The sequence below is a fragment of the Tauraco erythrolophus genome, chromosome 8 (genome assembly GCF_009769465.1).
Source record: "Tauraco erythrolophus isolate bTauEry1 chromosome 8, bTauEry1.pri, whole genome shotgun sequence".
In the NCBI taxonomy this organism is placed as follows: domain Eukaryota; kingdom Metazoa; phylum Chordata; class Aves; order Musophagiformes; family Musophagidae; genus Tauraco; species Tauraco erythrolophus.
In genome coordinates this window covers 8,644,485-8,662,343 of record NC_141472.1, presented here as the reverse complement: position 1 = coordinate 8,662,343, position 17,859 = coordinate 8,644,485, and positions in this window count along the sequence as shown.

The window sequence follows — 17,859 nt, the reverse complement described above, 5'->3', positions numbered from 1 at the left end:
TGACAATTCCCCCTTTCTTTTTTGAAAGAACGCCTCGTAGCCTTTAGGGGTTTCTAACGTTCCGATTCCACTTTCCGTACAAAACCATGGGGGAATCGTTCTCATTTTCTGTCGTACCATGACAGCGGATATATCCATTGATCCGGCGACGACGGATACATCCACCCCGGCTGCTCTGGCTGCTTCTCCTGTTGGTTAACCTGCGGCTGCCGTAATGCTCCCGCAAAAGTTTTGTCCGGACCATCATGCATCTGCGTACACTTTCTCATTCTTTTATTTCTCAGCCAGCCATTAGTGTAGACCCTTGATTCGCATTGCTTAGCAAAATGGCCCATCTTTCCGCACCTGTAACATCTCTGTTTTCCACATTTATGACGAGCAACTGGGCCATTAACTTTTCCGGCATTTATTATCTGCCTTTGACCCTTCCGTCCTGGGCATTCCGATTTTATATGTCCCAGGTTTCCACATCTATAACACTTCTGCTTCCTAACACGCAGGGAACCCGGAAGGGCTAGTGCCACGGGGAACGCACTAGGCCCTCCCCTCATTTCTGTTATAGATGATTCTTTATCGTTAACTGGTACCCCCAGAGCTTTAGCCAGGTCCCAGTCCCTGGCCTCTATTGCTTTTGTTCTAACCTCGTCCCAGAAGCGAACTGGGTCATGAGGCTGAACTGTTACTGTAGTCGCTCCCAAGGGGTCTGATTCCAATAAACAGGCGGATTCTGGCGACTTTCTCCTTGGTCTAGGTGCGGTTGGTAACTTCCCAGCAGAACTATCACTTGCTTCAAAGGTTTCTCCTGCAGTCTCTCTTGCTGCAGGGTGGGTCATGGCCTGCTGAGAGGTTTCTCCTGCAGTCTCTCTTGCTGCAGGATGGGTCATGGCCTGCTGCAGCGTTTCCACTACAGCTGCTAACTGCTGGGATATACCTTGCAGTATTGTCATAACTTGCTGTAGTATTATTGGCTGCACCAAACGTACCTGGGCCGGATAACCAGATACCGCGGGATATGAAGTTGCCAAGGGTGGGGCCAATTGCTCAAATGGCGGAGCCGTAGGCATAATAATGGGGGAAGGGGGGGCTGTTGGAGCAAAGGGTGGGGGACGTTTTAACACCTCCTGCAGGGTGGGGCAAAGTCCCTGCACAGTCCCCGCAACTTCCTTGATCTCCTTGAACAGTGAAGATATACCCGATTCACTGTCCGTGCTGTCTGAGGCCAATCCTCCCTCAGACAGTTCGTCGTCTTCCTCAAAACCTTTGCCCATTGATACATAATCTGTTGCTTGAATTATATTATCCAACGCCCCCCATGTACGCAACAGGTCGGTTTTGGTCGAGTCCTTATTCTCAAAGACTACTTCACAAAGCAACTTATCCCCCAACTTCTTCCATAGCTCAAGGCTAAAGGACGTATTGAGACTCACTAGGTCTTCACGCTCCGCCACCCAGTTAAGTAAATTATATAGATCCTTGCTTCTTATATTGGCCCCCGCAGCCATTATCGCAGATTCAAGAAATGCAAAAGTCTGGCCTTCCTTTACAGAGTTCTGTCTCATGTCCATTCCCAGCGGCTCGCCTTGTTCCAGGTGTCTAGGTCAAAACTGGTCAATCCGCAGCTCCTGCTGCTCTCAAGCTTCGCTGGGTTTTATCTCCACCGCAGTTCACCCTGCGGTCCAGGCAGTTTGCGTTTCGACGAATCACATCGGGGTCACCAGATGTCGCGGACTGCCTGTGTCTTCTTCCAATGGGTCGCAACCAAACGGCTGTTGCGACCACAACGTATTCCACAATCAGAAGGCTCTTCTAGACTCACTACTATCTTAGTCCAACAGAGAGCTCCAACTCTCACTCTCTAGGGGGCTCCTGCCACTCCAAACTCCAGGAGGGAAATGCCCCCACTCCCTCTTGGGAGTGCCCCACCTTTAAGCCTCTCATGAGTCACGTGGTCTCCGGCTGACCACCGTGACTCACAGCACCTGTCTTGACAAGGCACAGGTGCTTCCCATGTAGCAGCCAGGAGACTTCCCTGACATCGTCCCATTCCATCTTCACTGACATGGTGTCGGTGTGGCCGTTTCTCTCAGATCTCAGCCCTCTCCGGGTGAACTCAGCCCAGCGGGCACCCCAGGAGCGGGGCGCTCCCTGAGTTCCCCAAGCGGCTCCACCGCCACCATCCTCAGCAGGTGGCTCTGGCCCAGCACGGGCAGCCGCCTGGCCGGGAGCTGACAAGCGGGGGCAGTGCCCTCCTCCCCTCTCCTCACTCCTGGGCAAAAGCACCATTTCCGGTTCCTTTGTCCCAACTTAAATAGGGCAATTCACAGAGGCGCTGATTGGCTCAAACCCCAAGGAGGATGGGAGTCCAAACCAGGGACTTCACAGGGAGCAAATCCCCTCTCCTGCCACCAGAACGCCTCCCCCCCTCCATGAAACCGTCACACCAACCAAATAAAAAGCACCCAGAAATCCCAACGAGACAAAATATCCTGATGTCAAGGGGGGAAGATTATTTTTAATATACACTTATCCTCAGAAACACTGAGAACTTTTATTAGTTTTTTCCTAAAGATGGACTAATATTAAAATATTATGTGTTTTCCCTTTTTTTAAAGTGAGTTTCGTCAAGTCAGCTTTCTAACAGAGTGGCCCAATGAAATGTCCTTAAAGACCTTTTTGAATGTTCCCAAGAGCTCTCCTTCTCACACAAAGCACTCAGGTGGGCAGCTCCTTTTGAAACACTTGGGAATGTGTTTCTGAAATGTGACTTCTGAAACGTGACAGAACAGCAATAAAACAACACACAGATTGTATAGTGAGAGACAAACAGAATAGCATGGGCATGAATTAGGAGTAAGAGCTAGTTTATCAGGTGAACCTACAGCTCAGTCTCATCTGTACCAGTTTTAGCTCATCTCTTTTCTGGAGAAGAAAATGAATACAATCTTGTGGTTTTGTGGGTTTTTTTGTTGTGGTGTTTGTTGGGTGTGTTTTTTCTGGAGAATTTAGTGTTGGGAGCAAATGTATGGGAAGGGAAAGGAGGAGGAAAAAATAAGCTATTGGAAGGTGGAATATTTAGAAGTACCAGAAGAAGAGGGAAAGTTGTGTCAGAAAAAAGTACAGTTTATAGTTTGTGGAGGAGATAAGAAACAAATTGGATTTGAAATCGTTTAACCAGATAAATTTGAAAAACTTTATGTTTAAGATGAGGTTGCATGGTTAACAAGCCCAGCCCAGACATAAATTTCAAAAATTTCCCTTGTAGACTCAGTCTAAGAAAGTAGTTAGGGTTCTTGTCTGAAAGCCATGGCTAGAAAAGAGCTGCCTGGCTGTGGGATGGAAACCGTGGGAGTTTTGGTTTTAGACTGGCTCTGTAGACTTTGCTGAGAGCTCAGGATTGCCTGTCAACTAAGTTTGTGGCCAATTATTTAGCATGAGAAAGCTCTAGGATCTCTTGAACTGGAAAAAAGTCACAGTGGGTCTGAGGTTCCCCTGTTGGGTAGTCCACGGTGAGTGTGGGCTCTGGAGTCTGAACTCTGCAGAAGCACCCTGTGTAGAGTAGCAAAGAAGTATAAGTTGTTGGTACTCTGCCTGTATCCTCTTAGAAGGCATCAAAGGCTATGTGCTTTTGCAATTTCTGTTTAAAATTTATTTTTCTGGGTAATTTCCAAGCAGTTCTATGAAGACGTTTAGACCAGGGATGCTGAGCCAGCAAGAAGAGCTGACCAACCGGTTTTGTTTTCTTTGGGTTTTTACTCTGTTTAAAAGCAGTACGAGGAGGCACAGAAAAAGAAAATGGAAGCAAAGGGTATGACACAGTAGTGAATCATAGAAAACAGTCACGCAACTGCACAAGATCAGTAAGTTGCTTTCAGTAAATGACTAAAGTTCCTTTAAACACTTGAATAAGGATTTGGTTCAACACTTGATCTCTGAACAAGTCACATTTAAACAACCTGAAAGAAACTGTGCAAGTCAAAATTCAGCTTTTTTTTTTGTCTTCAGCTCTATGTCCTCTCTTCTGCTTACGGACATAGTAAGCGCAGACTGTTCATTGTGCTATACTGAGTATGACATGAGGACTGAATGTGAAAGTGCACCAGTACCATTTCTAATCCCCTTCATTGATGAAATACTTGAGCCATTGAATATCTTAGCAGCTTTTAACACTTATCTGGGTTTAAATCTAGATTTAAGGATTAATTAAAAAAGGAAAGTTCCTTCCAGCTTGTTTTCAGAATTGGTATGCATTGAAGTTTCTAGCTACAGTTGCTTTTGTTACCTCGTTTCCAGTCCCTGATGTTTTCATATCAGACTGTTTCCCAGGGTATATATGATCACAGATCTGAAGGTGAAAGGAATTGTATTCTTCCAGCACGCTTGGTTTTGAGGCATATGGATAGTGTCTTTTTTGCCTTTGAGTCATGTATTAAGACCTGTCATTAGTGCTGTTAACAAAACTGGCTACCAGCTCCTATTAGGAGAAAAGAGCAGCATCTAGCATTCAGTGTGTATCTCTTTCAATCTTTCTGAATGTTACTAAATTTTACAGAGTGGGAACTTTAAATGGTTTGTTATCTTTACTCTAAAGATTAATTGTTTTATGCCTTTCTCTGGCCAGAATTGTATTCTTAGGCCAACGAGTCACTTCTGATGAGAAATTGATTTTTAGCTTGAACCAACTTAGAATACATATAAAAATATGACTTCTATGTCCATTTATCTGTTTTAAAACAAGAAAAAATGGCCTTTGCTTGATTAAATAACTTGATAAGCACATAAAGAGAGAGTATTTGTAAATCTCTCTATAACTTCCAGATTTCTAGTGTCAGGGCTGCAGTATGTCTGTAGATCATGCCCAGCTCAAAAATCTTTCATTCATTCACTTTCATGTAGATGGTAGAAGACATGAGGCAAAGGAAAGCACAACCGTGAAAGACAAACGACCTTTTACTCCTTAAAATTGGGGACCATAAAGCCATAGAAAAACACAAAACTGAACTGAGTGTCTCCTAAACTGTCAACCATGCCGGATCCTGTTGCAGCTGCCATGCATATGGTGCCTGCTCTTCTGCTCCAGCCCAGCTGAGTATGTGCTGAAAGGTGAAAAAGACCAGATAAAGTTTGCCTATGTAAGAGATGTGTAGAGCTGCCTTCTGTTTTTATGGTTTCAGAGCCAAAGATGAACTGGGGAAGAGACCAATGCTCCACCACAACCTGAAAGCAAAACAGTGATATGGAGGAAACAGGTGTACTGAATGTGGTTTCTTTATTGCAGTTTCTCATCCAAGTCTTACTTAGTTTCCCCACTACTGGTAGCCCTATCAAAGCTTCAACCTAGCTGACAAAATGTAAATGTAATCTTAAATTTCCAGCTGCTGTCTCTGTACTGTTAATCATGATTGGAAATAGCTGCGGACATGCAAGGCGTGCGCAGTTACATCTGTCTGTGCAGCTCAACATTACCGTCACAGATAATGGAGTGCCTGACAGCATAGCTACTCACGTGGCAGCTCAGCTGTTAGAGCCTTGTTTTCATTTACACTACATAATTAATATTGTTTAACGCAGACACTGATTTACTTTTTTACTTTTGCAGGCTCCGCATAAAATTAGGGCCTCTCTATTGACTAAAGTAGACCATAATGCATATATCTACACTTTGCATTGAACGGTAACCTAGTAGCAAGAGGGATGATGTGTCTGTGTAAGCCCAGGAAGCGTTGCTCTCAGCAGAGAAAAGTGAAACTAAAGCCTCATTGATGTTGCTAAAGTATTTTTAATAAGATTAGAGTCTTGATCAGATTGGGGCTGCTGTACTTTTTCCTCCAGAGTATGGAGGGGCATGGCTGAATATTTCAGTCTTCTGAAAACATCAACTTCATTTTTCTTATGTACTTTTGACAGAACGAGCTGTCTGTGCTTCATTTCCAAGTTAGAAGGAAGAGGTTAAACACCTAACCCTTCCTTTTATTTTTGCATGCTTTTTTCTTTCATGACTTGGAATATCCTTTGGGATATGTAGATACTGGAAGAAAAATCAATGATACAGAACACTGGTGTTCTACTCAGAAATGGTATCTGACTTGAAGATCTGCTGACTTCCACTTTCGTGGTGATTTCAGAAGCATCCTTTTCTCTTTGCTGCTGCACCAAATCAATGTCAAAATGCACAGGGTACAGGTTTATACTCCCCTTGACTTTGCTCTTTTAGAAGAAGTCTTTACTCTGAAGACAAGCTTTTGTCCCTACAATATAACTTGGATCTAGAAAGCCCTTTAATTTTTTTTTGCTATTGTTCCTAAGTCAGCAACCCGTTTCTTGCACTCTTTCTTTGAAGATCTTCCTGAATGGAACGTCACAGCCTAAGCAGTAGGAAGCTTATTTTAAAAGTAAATACAAAGCAAAGAGATGGTAACTTTATCAATAGATAATCTCAGAAAAAATATGTCCTTTAGATTTACTATTGTGCCAATAGGGAATACTATTACCTTTACGGTGAACTCGACTATTTAGTACTGAGAAATTATGTAGTCTTTCTGGGTGAAAAAGTTATTATGAGGGATCTGTAGTCATAATTTTTTCTTGTTCTGGTAATCTATGTTTTCTATTTTATTTGGTGAATTTATTCCAAATCATACCTTCCTAAGGCATTTTTTGTAATCTTCTCCTTTCAGTATTTGTTTATGTATTGCAGACCTTAATGGATGGCTGTAAAATCAGTTTTGCTATGAAATAACCAACCAATCTTTTCTCAGCTAAGTCCTCCATTAGCTTTTCCACAACTTTCTTTATTCTTTTGTTATCCAAGTCCAGTTTGTCTATGTCCTTCTGTTAATGATGTGTGGAGATCAAAAACCAGTCTAATAATTCCAGGCTTGCACAGCTGCAAATTCCTTTCTTCCTGTATTCTAACTGGTCCTGATCAATGTCTTGAGTGTTGCTCAAATAATAAAGAGATGTTGAGTTTCTCTAGTCATGATGACAAAATCCTCTTCTAAGATCAGTTTTAGGTTTTTCATCGAGTTGCTTCAGCATGTCTATGCTGCACCCTGAAGCACAGTGGAAGGATGTACTAGATAATATAGCATCAGGAGACATTTTAATGTTGTGTTTTGGTCTGAATTAAGAGTGAACTTTCCTGGAGGATCTTGCAACAAGGTTGATACCCTGCTTGTGCTTGGCTTTCAGTGTTGTGTTTTAGGAGTGCATGGAAAAGACTATTTTCAGATGAAACTGAATTGGGAGATGCACTCTGAATATACTCCACTGTTTAATCATCAGACTAGACCAGAGCCATTATGAAGTAAAACAAGATACTCAAAATGTGTATAATGTAGCTGTCAGGTGTCTACCTGGTACTAGAAGACTCCTTCTTGTTCCTATCCATGGTATATCAATACAAGTAGAAATATTTTATCGATATATGAAAATATACCACTAAGATATGGTAAATTCTAGTGATGTGAAAATGCTGACTTGTTCATTTATACAATATTTCTTTAAAAATTTATCTCTTTAGCTACAGGTCTAGTCTCTAAATTTTTGGCTCTACTTCTAAATGCAAGTTTGCGCCTGTGAATGTTCTCAGTACATGGCAACTGTGCTTTTAGAAGATATTGATATCATACTTGTGCATGGAATAGTACAATTATCTGACATTACTTCTGAGTTAAGAATTATGTCTAACTGAACTTCATTCAAAACAAAATTGCAAAATGAGAGTGCTTGCAAAAAAATCTTTCTCAAATGTTAGAGAAGTCATTAGATATCTCAATGCTGTAATGTGGGGTAAAAATATTCTTTTAATAGAAGTAAGGATTCATCACACAGACAAATAAAACATGATTTATCAGTTTGTTTAACCTATGTCCAATGTTTTGCTTTATGAAGCACTTAATTAGATTGACTATTGCTGTAAGCCTTCTATGTAACAATGTGCAATTTGTTCAAAGTAGTTCACAGATTTATTAATGTCTTCCATTCAGCTGGTCTCTCTGTATCAGTCATAGTGGAGAAATCCATGACTTTGTCTAAAGTAATTATTTAGTTTAGAATCAATTACACTGGACACGTTGGGAACATAATTGCAAGGAAAAATGCTTATAAATGATCTATCAGGAAATAATTTGAAGCAGTGCTGGTGAAATGAAAGCAGTAAAGAATCTTGTCTTTTGAAATTTTGATCTATAGCAGTGTCCTTAGTCTGAGCCAGTACTGACTGCATTTTTCTGCAACTGATTTGAAATGGTAATTGTCTGAGCTTGATTGCATTATGTACTGAGAAAGGAAATTTAACTGAAGGGATGGTAAAAGATGTTGAAATGGACAGTTAGTCTTATGGTAGATGATAATAGTAAATGAAGGATTTTTAAGATGCATTTCATAAGCAAGTTGTGAAATCTTTGTATACAAAAGGATATATAAACAACAATATTGATATACTGAATCACTTTTTCTATGCAGTATTAAGCAGGCATAGAAGTCTAGAAAATAAATTGTCTTGATCTCTCTGTTTATAAAAATTTCTTCTTGACATATTTTACAATTAAGACTGCCCTCAAAATTCCTTTATTGAGGTTATTTCAAGGTCTTTATACTTATGAGCCATACATTAAAAGTTCATTAATCTGATTTTAAACATTATGAAACAATCTGGTTTGGACCATAGATGACTTCACTCCCATTTTCGGTGTAGCATGTGCCTAATTACATCGTAATGATACTGTCAAAAAAGAAACTGTCCTATAGATCTTACTTTTGAGCAAAAGAAAGATCAAAGTTGTTTGGTGTGTGTTTTTTTTTTTTTTTTTCCTTAGCCTTTGATATTTTTTTCTATGTAATTCTGCCTGCTGCCTGAATAGCTTCCCTGGTATTTGAAATGTGCTTCTGTTGCAGACACTAGTAAGATGTAACTGGACAAAATGTAGTGCTCCATCTGCCCCAAGCGGGAATGTAGATTTCACCTAGGAGAAACACAGTGCTTTTTGGCCTATTAAAACCCTCCTGCCAGGTTTGGAAAACATAGAAGGCTTAAATATGAAGAGGATCTAGCAAAACTGTTTTTCCAAGTATTTATACAGAAAATCTGAGCAAATCTAAGAATTCCTAGTTACCTTGGAGCTTGGAAAAAGGCTTCATGTGCCCTGCAAATATTATCTCTTCTAATAGATATATTTTATTCCTGAAAAGCAGTAGATTATACTCACTAACCTTCATGAAAATCTAAATAATATATAAAAGCAGCTTAACTAAATTGAAGTGCCATCTGTATTTGGAAGTTTAGAACTGCATATATTGTGAGATTCATGCTTCCAAAGCTTTTTAAACAGCCATTTATTTTTCAGTAAATCTTACAAAGACTGAGATTTTATGTTTAAAAAGCATTGGTGACTTTCTCATCTTCACTTTATGTCGTTTTCCTCCCCAGTACTAAAAGACATGAAGTTCATTAAATTCTCAGCAAATAAAGGAAAAAAGAAAGCTATTCTGTTGAAAATTGAGCAAATTAGAGGAATTTGAGGTATAAAATATTACCACTTAGCTGCAGCAGAAATTCAATAGCAGTGACGTTTTCCAAAAGAAAGCATATATTCAAAGAACTTATCAGAGTTTGCAGGAGGTGATACTGATTTGCTCAGAAAATGACTATTTAAGAAATCTTCATTTTTTATTAATGACATTTCAAACATTCAAGTCTCTGTCACAGTTGCTCACTATTCTGTAAGGAAATGCTGGCATAAAACATTTGTAGACCTTTTTACTGCAGTAGATCTTTTTACCAAAGATGTACTAGATTATTATTACTGGAAATGTGTCAGCTTGGATTCTATAGAAGTTTCTATATGCAACAACAAAACTTCCAGTTTATTTTAAGATTTGTTTTTAACTTTCAATACTAAATACTGTATCATGATAACATGAGGGTGAAAATATAGTTTTTGAAATAACTTGAGCATATTTTGCTCAAATTATGCAAGTACTTTGTGTTCACTGAAATGAAGCAGAACAACCAAACCAGCTAGTGCTTGAGGTCTCTGCTGGTCACTTGCTACTGGGTTCAGCCACAGAATACTTCTGTATAGATTTTTTTCCGACAGAAACACAATTTCCCCCAAAAAAATATAAAATATGGTAAATGTTTTACTTGTGCTCAAACATGATTTGTTGCTGAAGGAGAACAATCTAACGAATAAGTTATGAACCTTATGAGAGCAGAAAATGTTCTAGTGCAGTGGGGTTTTTTTTTGCAGATCAAGTGTGACATGACCATAACAATTTAGCTTCACAGTCAAAATAATTATGTATGAAATATCTCACTTCCCCAGTAAATAGATGAAACAAGATGAATCCTCTTAATGAAAGGGAGGATAGTCAATTTACAGTCAGGATTTCCAAGAGTGAATAGTAAATTGGAGTCTCTTGTAGCGCTTGAGAAATAAATCTGAAATAATTATCTCCCAAGAATCAGATTTCTTTCAAATTTCTCAGGTTGTATATTGAACACTGAAAATGCCCAAAATAGTTACTTGTTAATGAAAATCTTAGACTGCTCAATTCCTTGCAGCTTCCTGTGTAGTACCAACAGGAGACTGCTACATTGATTAGAAATTTTTCTCATGCAATGAATCTGGTAAACATATTTTGACATCTAGATCTTTCAAGTATGTCTTCATATCTCTGAGTTTAGTGTACACCAAACTTCTTGATGACTAAAAACCAAAACAAACAAACAAAAAACCCAACAAAGAAAACCAAACCACAACCAAAAACTCAAAACAACAAAAACAAAACTGAAATAAATTGTTGCCCAAGTTTTTAGTAGAATAAATGGCACTCTGGGATGTCAAAGGCAGATACTGACAAACGTGTCATTGAAAATTCTTTGAAAAAAAAATGTACTTGGAAGTGCAAATGAGTACTTAAGAGATTATTTTTTTAGGGGATAGTTAAGTAGTCAAAGATTCAAATAAGCACCTGACTAGTTTGATATCACTAAGTTGAATTCTTTGAAAATCCTGTTTTCTGCCTATTTGCATCTTTGTCATTAAACAAGTCTTTTCCTCAAAATTATTGTCATTACAAAAACTAATGTTATGCATTCTGTAGAAGAGAGAAATTTCTGTTGGCTCTAGGGAGCAATAAATTATGTACATGTCATAATTAGCAACATTAGGATGTTGCATTATTTATAAGGATAGAAACACTTTCAGTAACTTGACATCCAGGTGTTACATGTGATGGTAGATATAAATGGAGTTATGTGATTGTTAAATCCCCACGGGAAAGTCATGACTCACACTGTCTGAGGAGTTAATTGCTGCAAATATTTGCCAATTAAAGGAAAATGTTCCATCAGAAAATAATTCATAATTAAAATAACATTTTCACATGAAAGATGATGAAAAACTAGTTAGAAACTTGCAACAAAGATCACCTGATAAACACATCATAACCACACTTCTTAGTTTATTGTTAGCCTTACCTTCTGAAGCTGGAGCAGTGTCCGACATAAAGTGGCAGCTTTGACCCACATTATGTAAATGAAACTCAGTAGTTTACCAGATTAACTGCCTAGTAGGCAGAGAATTTTCTATAGATGGGGTTTTTTATTTTGTAATATGTTTATGCCAATTGCTATAACAATTCACACAAATAGCATAGTTTTAATATCTGTTTTGTTGTTCCTGAGGTATTTAAGCTTCCGTGTTAGGGAGTTCCTCTGTGTCCTATTATTTCAAGACTATCTGCATACAGGATTCATCAGTGCTATGTTAGTTATGGTTGACACTGGGAGGCATTCAACCAGCAACAGATGTGCTTAAGCTCGTTTTAACCAAAATGCTTACCTGCAATAATCCATCTGACCTTTACAGGAGCCTGTTGAACCTTTGAGCAGTAAAGTTTGAGGATCTAGTTTACTTCTTAGTGGTTACAGTATATTGAAGATTTGAGACCTGGAGTTTCATTCTCTTTGTTCATTCTGTCAAGACTCACTTTTCACCATGCTTTTGGGAGCACTCTATGGAATAAAAATAGATGGTATCATTTTTGCAGCTGTAAAATCAACAGTTCAGTAGATTCTATCAAATAAAAGGAGAATCTGTTTTGACATGTTTTTTCCTTAAAAATGTTGGCCTTTTAGCTGAAGTATCTTATCCATTCACTGACATAGAAGTAAAACAAAAGTTCAACCTGTTTTCTGTTTGCTGAAATGCATAAATAAATAGATTGTAGAGGAGCATCAGAAATTAATAAAGTAGACACGTAGTTGTAGGTAGGTGTGCTTCTCTGCTAGTTAAGAGAAAAAAGAAGTCACTTCAAAATAGTCATTTGCAAAGATGGCAGAATCGAATAATGTTTGCCACTTGTGACTCTTTGACATGACTATTAATCCAAGTTGGAAAGACAGAAACAGTTCTGGAAAAGCCCATACTTGTCTGATATTTAGCCTGGTTTAGGGCACATAACCCAGTTGGATGCAGACACAGAATACGAGGATGTTTCTGTAAACCTGGCATGTGCATTGCTAGTGACTACTGTCATCTGCAAAAGCTGTGCTTTGTTCTTTCCAACTCTGGTGCTTGTTGTGGAGGACTGAGAATTATTTTTTTTTAGGGCCGCAAGTTTTTTGCTCTTTGTGGTTAAAAAGATAATCAGTCTGTGCCATTTCTGAAATCAGAATGTAATATGCTTTCAGTTTTATATAGTGGACTGATGTACAAGTCTTACAGCACCTGTAATTTTGTTGCTTTTGATCTCGAACCACTGACCTATATTATGTGGCTGAAGTAGGCAAAAAGGTTCGGTATCTTGCCAGCCAGCCCGTAGTGCATGAAACCCAGTTAGCTGGTTCACTAAAATGAAAAAAACTTGAAATAAAAGGAGGGTAAATGTGTAGCTGAAAATTAAAATTAACAAAGGTATGACTATTAAAAAATAAGTTAAGCACTCTAAATTTTTCCTTGTCAATAAAATCTATTGCTGCTTCTACCTAGGATTGTTCAGAAGATCCTATTTAAACCATCTATATTCTTAAAAATATAGCAATCCATTTACATTCTTTATATATATTTTACAGATTATGATCTCTATATGCAATTTCTTTTAACATTTTTTTTTAATATTTAATTCTTTGACTTGTATTTCTCTTTGGTCATTCATCTCCCATTACTGTAAAGGATGTTTTTCCCACTTTTGTTGAATCTACAAAAAGCTTTCATAGACTCCACTAAAGTACAGCTAAACTTTACGTGCAGTAGAGGTTTAAAGACATTAGGAAGCTTGTTTCTAAACATGTCACATCACTACAGTAATGAATTGTGAAGTAAGAACTGGCAACTGGGCAAGATTCCTTCAACAATTTGTTCAGGTCATGAAATGCCCAATAAAATACCAGGGATCCCCTGGAAAGCCCTCAGTGTAACAGAATTGATTCTGCCCTCCCCGCCTTCTTCTCCCGTCCCCATTTTAGGTGCGTGTATCCTAGATGGATCCTTCTATGGTCTTTGCATTTGTTTAAAGTTCACATAGAAAAATAAATTTCACATAGAAAATCCAGCTGCACAGCCCAAGTCACAGAAGGCAAAGGCAGGGACTGTGAGAATGAAGAACCACCCACTGTAGGAGAAGATCAGTGTCGTGGGTTAGGCCGCTCCGGCAACCAAACGCCACACACCCTCCTCCACCCCCAAGAATGAGGGAGAGAATTAAAGGAGAAACAGGAAACCCATGGGTTGAGATAAGAACAATTTAATACAGATGATTTAATACACAGTGTAGATGCTCACCACCCCCTCATATGCGAAGCCCGTCTTGTCCCGAAGCTGCAATCCTAGACGAATGCGAGGCCCTGAAATAGAGAAGGGGAGAGAGAGAGATAGTACTCCGAGAGTGGGAGTACTGGGAGAGAGAGGGAAAAGAAAGGCAATAGAGCAAATGCGCAGAAGCGCAAAAGAGCAAAAGTGGCGAAAGAGCCAAAGCGCAAAAGCCCTTCTTTCCGGCTGCCCCTCACTTTTATACTGGGCATGACGCTGCATGATATGGAATACTAATTGGCCAGTTTGGCCCTCAATCTTCAGTTCCACCAAAATCACAAGGGGAATCGTGTCCCCCTTGTCCCAACTATGCTCCCCCCTTATCCCGCCGTGCTTCTGCACTCCAGCCAGAACACAGCACACTGAAAAGTCCTTGGAGTTTCACTTCCAACTACAGACATCAGCTTGCTATCAACATTCTTCTCAGAGTGAGTCTCTGAGTAAAACCAAAACACGGAGCTCTTCTAGCTGCTAAAAAGAGCTGACTCAGTCCCAGCTAAATCCAGGACAATCAGGTTCGAGACCATCTAAAGAACCTGAAGGTGGACAAGTCCATGGGACCTGATGAGGTCCATCCGAGGGTCCTGAGGGAACTGGCAGACGAAGTTGCTAAGCCACTATCCATCATATTTCAGAAGTCGTGGCAAATCTGGTGAAGTTCCCAATGACTGGAAAAGGGGAAACGTAGCCCCCATCTTTAAAAAGGGAAAAAAAGAAGACCCAGGGAACTAAAGGCCAGTCAGTCTCACCTCTGTGCCCAGCAAGATCATGGAGCAGATCCTCCTGGTGACTATACTAATGCACATAGAAAATAAGTAGGTGATTGGTGACAGCCAACATGGCTTCACTAAGGCCAAATCCTGCCTGACTGATTTGGTGGCCTTCTATGATGAGGTCATGTGGAGAAATCTTTTGGCTGCTGCAGCATCCTGTGAAGGTTCTTCCCCTATGCAGGCTAACTAAAACACCTGTGGCTTGTTACACTGGGAAAGTTGCCTTGAAACAGGTGCTGTAGCATTCAGCCAATCACTCTGGGAGATGGATGGTCAAGTGACCAATAGCCTTGACTCATCTAGCAAACCATGTGACTCCCGACTATTTAAGGCAGGGCATTTCCTCCTAAAGGTGAGGCATTTCCTCCTGAGCTTTGGAGGAGTGTGGGCCTTCCTTAGAGTAGAGCCTAAAGCCTTCACATTAGAATATTGGTCTGCTTGGAGCTGCCTGAAGCCTTCCAGCTGTGACAACTGGTGACCCTGGCGTGATCCAGCCACAACTAAGATCTGAAGGTACGTGCTTCCGTACACAGGGCTCCAAGGGACGAACTGCAAATTAGAATGATGGGACAAAGCTCCACAAAAGAAAGCATGATGTTTTCCATTCTCAAACCTGCAATGACAATTGCAGGTGCTAAAATAAGTGATGAAGCTCTCTGTGAGCTGTTAGATTGGGCGGCAGAGCATGAATGCCTGACCGACCTCAACACCCCCTTTAGCTCAGAAGCGTAGAAGCAGCTAGGGGATAAGCTAATCTATGAAACAGTATTTGGATGAAAGAACCTGACCGGTCTGCTACGTATTTGGGGAACTGTATATGATGTAATGCAGAAATGGACGGTAGAAAGGAAGGAAAAAGTATTGCCAGATTCTGATGAATCCGCAAGTGAAGTTTCTGAAGGGGACGATGAGTTATCTGAAAGGGGACTGACCACGGGTAGTGCACCAGTTGTGCCCCCGCTGTCCTCAGATATGGAGAAAGTTGTGGGGACTGCACAGAAGCTTTACCCCTCCCTGTGAGATTATGTCCAACCCAAGTGTCCTCCTCGTGATTTTTTGTGGGAATGCTCCTCCGGACAAGACAAAGCATCGGAGCGTCCCCCACTCTTCGCCCCAACAGCCTCCCCTTCTTCTGCATCTCAACCGGCTACTTCAGCCATTACAGCAGAACGTGTTCTTCCTACTGCTCCGCCATTGGCCCCTCAACCAGACCAGGCACCACAAGGACAGTTCCTGGGCATGGCACCCTGGTTTACCGCAACTTCATGTCCTGCGGCATCACCCATAGCGCCCGGCTATCTGTCACGGGCACAAATGGAGCAACCACGAACAACGCATTTCATAATACACCAGGTTATGGCAGGTTTGCAAGGAATGTCGCAACAACTAACGGCATTGATGGAAATGTTGCGGCAGGTTACTGCTGCCGAATCTGTACCGGGACAACCTGGGCTGGCCGTGCCAACCGACCCAGCAACGACCCCGGAAGTGGCGCCAAGCATGCCACTGACAACAGCAGTGGCACCTTCACAGACAGTGGTGCCGACACAAGTTTCCGGAACCCAGACTGCATCTCCGTGGACTGTTCCACAACTGGCCACAGCCTCTGCCTTTACACGACCTGTTGGCCCAGCGTCTGCATCCTGTCAGAAGCCATTGGACACACCCCTGCCTGATAATGTTTCATCACTGCAGAAGCCGTGGCGACGGTCAGACAACAACAAACATGGCCAGCCCACAACCGTCCCTGGACACTTCCCGAATGCAAGGTGACTGTGCGTCCAAAAAATTCAAAACTCTTCTGGGAAGAAGTCAAGAGGCGGGCTCTGGAGGCTGGCGACTGGGATCTAATAGAAAAAGTTGGGTTGCCTGAAAAGGGGTCTGAGCAGATTGTTCAGGGAAGTAATGAACGAACAGAGGATCTTATCCAAGCCTTCCCAGTACAAAAGGCGCTTCCTAACTCAGGTCAAATTGACAAACACGAAACCATCGCCTGGAAGGTAGTCGAAGACCTGCAAACCAAGGTAGCACAATACGGGCTAGACTCTCCTCAGGTCATGCAGATCATCAGGATATTAAATACTGACCTACTCTCCCCATTCGACATTAAACATCTAGGTCAGGTATTATTTCAACCAGTACAATATACGGTCTTTGAGGCCAATTGGAGAAGAATGGCTGAGAGAGCTGCAGCCGGAAATATGCAATTACCCCCAACTGACCCCAGATACGGAGATCCAGCAGATGCTCTACTGGGAGCCAATGCTTTCACTGACCCCGATTTTCAAGCTACATGGCACCCCCAAGTTCTTGAGCAAGCCCAAAAGATCGGCGTGGGAGCTCTATTAAAGGGCATAGATATGGCTGCCCCAAAAACACGGTACGTGAAGATTTATCAGGGGCAGAAAGAACACTTTTTATCTTTTGTAGAGAAAGTTGCTGCAGCCCTTGAAAAACAGGTCGAAGACGAAAACCTGAGACAACTACTATGTAAGCAGCTGGCAAAAGACAATGCCAATGAAGAATGTAGAAAAATCATAAATTCCATGCCAGGGGAGCCTACACTAACAGAAATGATCGAAGCATGCTCTAAGCTAGAATCTGAAAGCTATAAGTCTGCTCTGGCCACAATTCTACGGCCTATTCAACCCAAAAATGCTGACCCGGAACTGAAAAGACAACCTAAGAGGGACAATAGACAAAGACAGACGAGACAAAGAAGAAACAAGGATAACAGGAGACCTGCTTGCTGCATAAGATGTGATAAGCCAGGCCATTCTCCGAGGTATTGTGAATCGTTATACCATGCCAACGGCCGACCCCTGACACGTTTGGGAAACTTCCCCAGGAGCGCAATGGGGATGTGCACTCAGACAGAAATGTTTCCCCAGGGCATGATACCAACCCAGGCTTACTCAGCCAGCTTTCAGCCAGCACAAAGGGATCAGCCGGGGTGGATGTATGCACCGCAACAACAGTCGTCTTAGAATCCTGTCGGGTCTATAAGGTTCCCTTGGATGTGTTTGGGCCTCTAGGACATGGGCTAAGTGCATTATTGGTGGGAAGATCTAGTACCACCATTCAAGGGATCTTTGTTCACCCAGGAGTTATTGACGCTGACTTCACAGGACAAATTTGTGCGATGATTTCCACGCCCACCCCCCCGTCACAATACCGGAAAAGACTCGGATCGCTCAACTTGTACCCTTCAAATCAAGTGTCCCTAAGGCAAAACAACAGAGTCGTGAAGGTGGTGGCTTTGGTTCCACAGG